This window comes from Clytia hemisphaerica, unplaced genomic scaffold (genome assembly GCF_902728285.1).
Source record: "Clytia hemisphaerica strain Z4C2 unplaced genomic scaffold, Clytia hemisphaerica genome assembly, whole genome shotgun sequence".
Lineage (NCBI taxonomy): Eukaryota > Metazoa > Cnidaria > Hydrozoa > Leptothecata > Clytiidae > Clytia > Clytia hemisphaerica.
In genome coordinates, this window is record NW_027103794.1 from 74,102 (window position 1) to 80,060 (window position 5,959).

Sequence of the window (5,959 nt, forward strand, 5' to 3'; positions counted from 1 at the left end):
TCAAAGAACCCATTCTTATTTTCGACGTCTTCCCACCATAGGCGTGGGATCTAGAATTTGAGTGTTTAACCAGCTACAATTACCGTGTTCAATGAATACGGCATTTTTTTAACATCAAATTTTTATCATATAATAAAAGAATAGGTAAAAGGACCACTGCGCAAGCCAGTAAAGCTAAAATGTAAAGTGTATCATTGTACCCAGGACTAATTTTATTTAGAGATACCCAATTGCCTAATCGAATTCCCGCACGGTCTCGCAATATCACTTAAAATTAGCTGACATAAGCAATTCTTTTCGTACAGCTGTAAATGGTAGATAAAGAAGCGGGCGGAAAGTTGAAATTCTGGATATGGCTCGTTGTTACTTGTCACTCACGATCGCCTAAACAACTATGGTAACAACTGAACTCTTAATGTTCAATTGATAATACCGTATGCGTGTTAGATTTTTAAGACTATCAGAACTTTATGACTGCCTTTTGGATAATTAAAATACTCTGGTCTACACTCTAGCGTAACTTAAATTTCTCTCGCATAATATAGCTTTAGTTATTTGAGCTCATACTTTTTAGCACACCATTAAAAATTCAGATTATGTTGCGCCAGCTTTTATGATTTTTATATTGTTATAGCCAGTAAAATAAAATTATTTGTCCTTGTCAATATTATTTTCTGAAAGAAACTGACTTTAATTGACTGCCAGTGCAAAATTTCTCAGATAAAAATCAATTTTGCCGATTAAGTTCAATTTTAGTGGGAATTTAGTTTTTTAATTATTAAAAGCTCCTTTTTCCTTTTCTTCATTTAAAGAAAATATATTTGTTCTTTTTTCTTTTTTTTGGAGTAACTCGAGAGTCTGAATTGATACAAAGAAGTATATATCTATAAATCTGGCTGTAACCCGAAGCTTTGGTACGCCCAGCCACGCACAGATTCGACCTGTTGCTCACACAGCACCTTTTTCAAAAAGAAGAAATCATAAAAACATTATCGTAATATCAATTCATCGTTTTAGAAAAATATTTTAAAAGTACTTTCTGAGTAGCAAACCTGAACAAGCACTTAACAGAAAAAGAAAAAGAAAAAGAAAAAAAGAAAGTATACTTTCAATAAAGAACATTTTCTTTTAAACTATAAAAATCCCATAAAAAATACAACCAGATTTATTATACCATCTCTGTAAATATAAAGTACCTTTTTCTTTTGATCAAATATAAATATTTTTAATATAAACAAGCAAATTTATATTAAAAATATAATCTACATAGAAGGAGAAAAGAGTGAAATTAATACTCTTACAGTAGCTAAAATGTAAAAATAGAAAGCCTGTTTGAGAAGCTTACTTTCGTATTAGCGGGGTTAAGCAAGTGCTTATTTAGATCGTAAAGTGCAATGCTGTGGGTCTGTACATAAGATTTTCTACATGTTTTGCCCGGGAAAGTTATGTATAGGGCAACGGTATCACACTTTACGATCGAATTTAGCCCTTGCTTAACCCCGCTATTATGAATTTCTGAGAAATGACTGTAAAAGGGGGGTTTGTACTTTTACGGTGTGACGGGATTGGCGCTTTTTTAGTATGGTATTACAGGATTTGACGGAAAAAAAAGACTGGAAAACGGTATTTTATAATCAGACGGTGACGGTATTTGGCCTTATTTTTTGTCAATATATGTGTTTGAACCTGTACAAACTGGAGTGACTGTGTTATTATTTTTTTTCAATTTTCGGGATTCCGGGATTCAGCAAAAATTTTGACGGGAAAACGGTATTTCTAACCCCTAAAAAGGTTTTTGGACAATCCCCCCCCGTGACGTGTCTGCCGCAGCAGTTCTCTTTGTTGGGCCTGACGCTTCACCTTTCCACATGTAATCGTTTAACGAATCACCAAAAATATATTTTTCTACCATCTCAAAGGTCTCTTCCGAATCAAACCTTGGTCTGTTTGTGTCGTAGAATTTCTGGGCGGTTTCAGGTTTATGTTTCATGAGCTTCGCTAAGTTTTCCTTCATCTCAGGATGGTTTTGGTAGAAATAAGTAACCATACTCTTGCGAATAAGAGTTGTACTGGCTCGTTGATCTTCCGGAAACGATGACGGCGTGCATTTCTTAAGCGCACTGTATATTTAAGTACTAACCCCCCAGAGGCCATTTTCGTTCCACTCCAATGAATAAAAACTCTGGCAGCTTTTTTGCCTGGAATATTTTCCCTAATTATGTTAATGTAAGTTTCACAAAGTGCCTTGTTCTCAGGTCTGATGAGAACTTCTGCGGGGCCGTACTCAATTTTTGTTTTGTGATCTTTCACCATCACTCTCCATTTTCCGCTCGCCGTCCATTTCCCTTTTGTAAACTCTCATCAAGTGTCATATTAGCTACAGCTCCTGACCTGGCAATGTTTGGGACACATAAAATCAAGAATAAGATATCGCGGCAGTTGGTAAATGTGTCTCGTTTTGTCTTGTATTCTTTTGGATTCTCTTTGAAAGGGTTTTTTGAAATTCTCTCCAATTTTTGTGATACGTTTTCGGATCGCGATACAGTACTCTGATTTAAGAGCATTTTGAAACTCTTCCTTCGTAATTATCTTTTCACCATCCTCGCACATAACTTCCAATTCTCTCTGTCTGATCTCTCCCTTTAGAGATTCCCTCCATTTTGAAACCTCTGTGTTGAGGATGTGTAAGTACTCGATGGTGAACTCAGGCGCAACACTCACGACGTTTGGAGATCTAGGGTGAACAATAGACCGGGAAAGAAAGTCTATGAATTGGGTTAAAGACAAAAGGTATGACTTTACTGTACCCGGTTGGTGTTTTTTTCTTTTGATTTTTTATCAAGGTAATGTTCTTGAATTTTTTCAAGATTTAGTAAATTTCAATATGACACCCCGTGATTTTCTGCACACCACTCAGCCAGTCGTCGTATTTGACCTTTTTCGTCTTCGGCGTTTTTGTCACTCTTTTTGCCAGCAGAACGACTTTTAAGATATTTTGAGAATATCACCAGAATATTGTCAAAGTCTTCTTCCTTTGAGGGATTCGAGATTGGTGGTACCAGGTCGGCGCTCGATACGTTTTCATGCGAATGAGGTGAGATTTCAGGTTCTATCCCGACGCTGGGCTCAGATCGGTCGGATACGTTCTCATGCGAATGAGGTAAGATTTGAGGTTTTATCCCGACGCTAGGCTCAGATCGATCCGATACGTTGTCAGGCGAACAAAGTGCGATAGGGGGTTGCATTGTCTTCTTCTTTCTTTTTGGAGCGATCTTGATGTGCAATTCTTTTTGATGGAGAACCTTTCTACTCAACACTTCGCGGTATTGTTCATCAGTTTTGATGAAGTGAGGACCTGTTCCAACCCTCAAATGGTCATGGATTCTTTGTTGCACGATGTTACAAAGCGGACAGATATATTTTGTACACTGTCTTGTGGTTGTGTCCTTTTTGTCTTTTCGTGTCTTTCTTAGTCTGTTGGCAGCTTTGTAACTAAAAAAATATACATTGTTAACAACATGTTTTTGAGTAAAAATGAAAAGGGGTGGTCTCAAAAACCATTTGTTGTACTAGTTTGAAAATTAAGTGCAAGAAAAGTATATTTAACTTTTGGATCCATAGATGTTTTTTAACTTTTGGATCCATAGATGTTTTTTATAAGCAAATGACTACCCCCTAGTTAGGCTTGGGTATGCATATGTATCAGCAAACTCAGACAGAATACTTTAGGCGTACAAACTTTCGCGAGCAAAAACTTTCGCGAGCAGAAACTTTCGCGAGGCAGCAAAATCGCGAAATTCATGACATTTACTTTCGCGAATTTTAGGAAAAAATGTTTTTCGCAAGCATAAACTTTCGCGAATCGTTGGATAAACTATTCCGACGGCCGAATGACTATTCCGACGGCCAATGTTCCGCCGGCTGGACAACTATTCCGCCGTCCGAATTTCCGGCGAATTCTGACCCTGACCCCCCCCTGATATCAATGAATGTGAATTTGCGGCCAAATCAACTTCTCTTCTCTGCTTCTCTCCTTCGTAGATGTTTTTCTCTGTTTTGAATTTCGATAGTAATCTTTGTTTTCAGAGATTTTGAGGATATTTTTCTTTGTGATTATAGTAGATGCATATAAAGTTTGACATTATCTGGCGTTGAATACATATCTAAGAACTTACAATTTTAGCTCTGTGAAGGAGATGTGCATTGTTAAAGAGATAAGAGAATCATAATTAAAGATCCAGCGATCCGAGAGACAGAGATTTCCGTTTGAGAAGCTGAGATTAGGATTAGGAAATAGAAATAAGATCTGAAATGGGCTTGTCCAGAAAAAATTTGAATATAGGGGATGGGGTCACTTGAGAAAAACTCCCAAAATATTGAGCCCGTAATTTTGCTCTAATTATGTAGTGATTTCAATTTTCGAATGTTCACAAAATAACAATGAAACAGATAGGGTTTTTAAACTCATTCGAATGATTAAATTTCGAATCGCAGATTTTTTCAACTCTAAGTTTGATTTAGAGAGAGTTCGTCCCAAGCCCTTCCGTTTTCCTTTCATGGTAACGCATCAAATGTTCATTACAACATATCCTCTGACCCAGGCTCTTTATTTTCCTTTTAAGGCGCCTCAAATATTGCATTTTTTTCTTCCTGCCGTCTCTGCACTCAGAAATTACTTGTTGGCGAATGTCCTTATAAAGAAATCGAGGAATTTTGCTCTCTTTTCGCTCGTGGATGTGAATCACTCTAGTCAGAAAATCTGCCGTATACTATCTTCGCTTTCTGATTTGAATGATGGCGCTGCGATAGGACGTCAGAGGGAACCCCTCGACAGTTTTCTGTCGACGCATGCGTCAACTTTTGAAAATAATTCAAAATTACGCAATATCCGTGGTTGTTTAATTAAAAACAAAATGGCCGTATTGTTTGTCTTTAAATAATGTTTTTATCTTAGTGAGGAAAACCACAGCTTAATTATTGATTTTGACTAACTGCCGTTCAAAACAAAATCTAATTCCGAGAATCTGAAAGTTTATGAAGCAATTCTACAGTGAAGATCTTAAAGAAGAAAACCAATCTTTAATCACATTGAGAAAATAATGGAAGTCTTTCCTTTTGCCATTAAGAAAAAGTAATATTCGATGATGTTGTAATATGTATACTCGCTTTCTCTTTTTCATATGACTGTCCTCCTATAATTATCTACTTTTATCTACGTTGGAGTGCAATTTCTACGCTTATACGGCAAAAAGTATATTCAATAGAATGCTCTCTCATTTCCTGTGTTAAAAACAAAATAGTGAGAGTTTCGTGGTCGCACGACTTTTTTAAAATATCCTCTCAATATCTTGATTTTGTTTGAGATATAGATCTTTAGTAGATACAACCAAGGGGATGTAAATAAACCTTCGAGAAGTCGAAGGCAAAATGGTAGATAAGATACGGTAGAAATGAACGAAGATCTTAGTCACTACAGTTAACAGTAGGATCAGTGGTAAAAGATGCTTCTTTATTATCAAATTGGGTGATTAATTTTACACTTTTTGAACAAAATCTTTTGGTTTTTACATCTGAAAACACAAGTGAGGAAGACATTGTTGTTCATTATGTTTTATATACAACAGGAAAAGAAAAAACACTTATAAAATAGTGATTTCTCTTCTCTTTTTAAAAATAAAAGTTTATGTTAAACTTTTATGTTTTTTTCTTCTGCCATTTTAGAATGAATAATTATGGTGTCAGCCCCTCTAATTATGCGAAGACCTTAGTTATAAATTAAAAAAAGAGGGAATTCTGATTGGTTTTAAATTCAAATTTGGTGTGACAGTTAATAGTTTCAGTTACATAATTTGTGGGTTCCACTGGACTCTCTATTTTTTCCACCATCAGATTATCAAAGGCAAAAAATAGTTGAGCTCCAGATCCTGGACTAGAATCACTCGGGCAAGTTACTCTGACA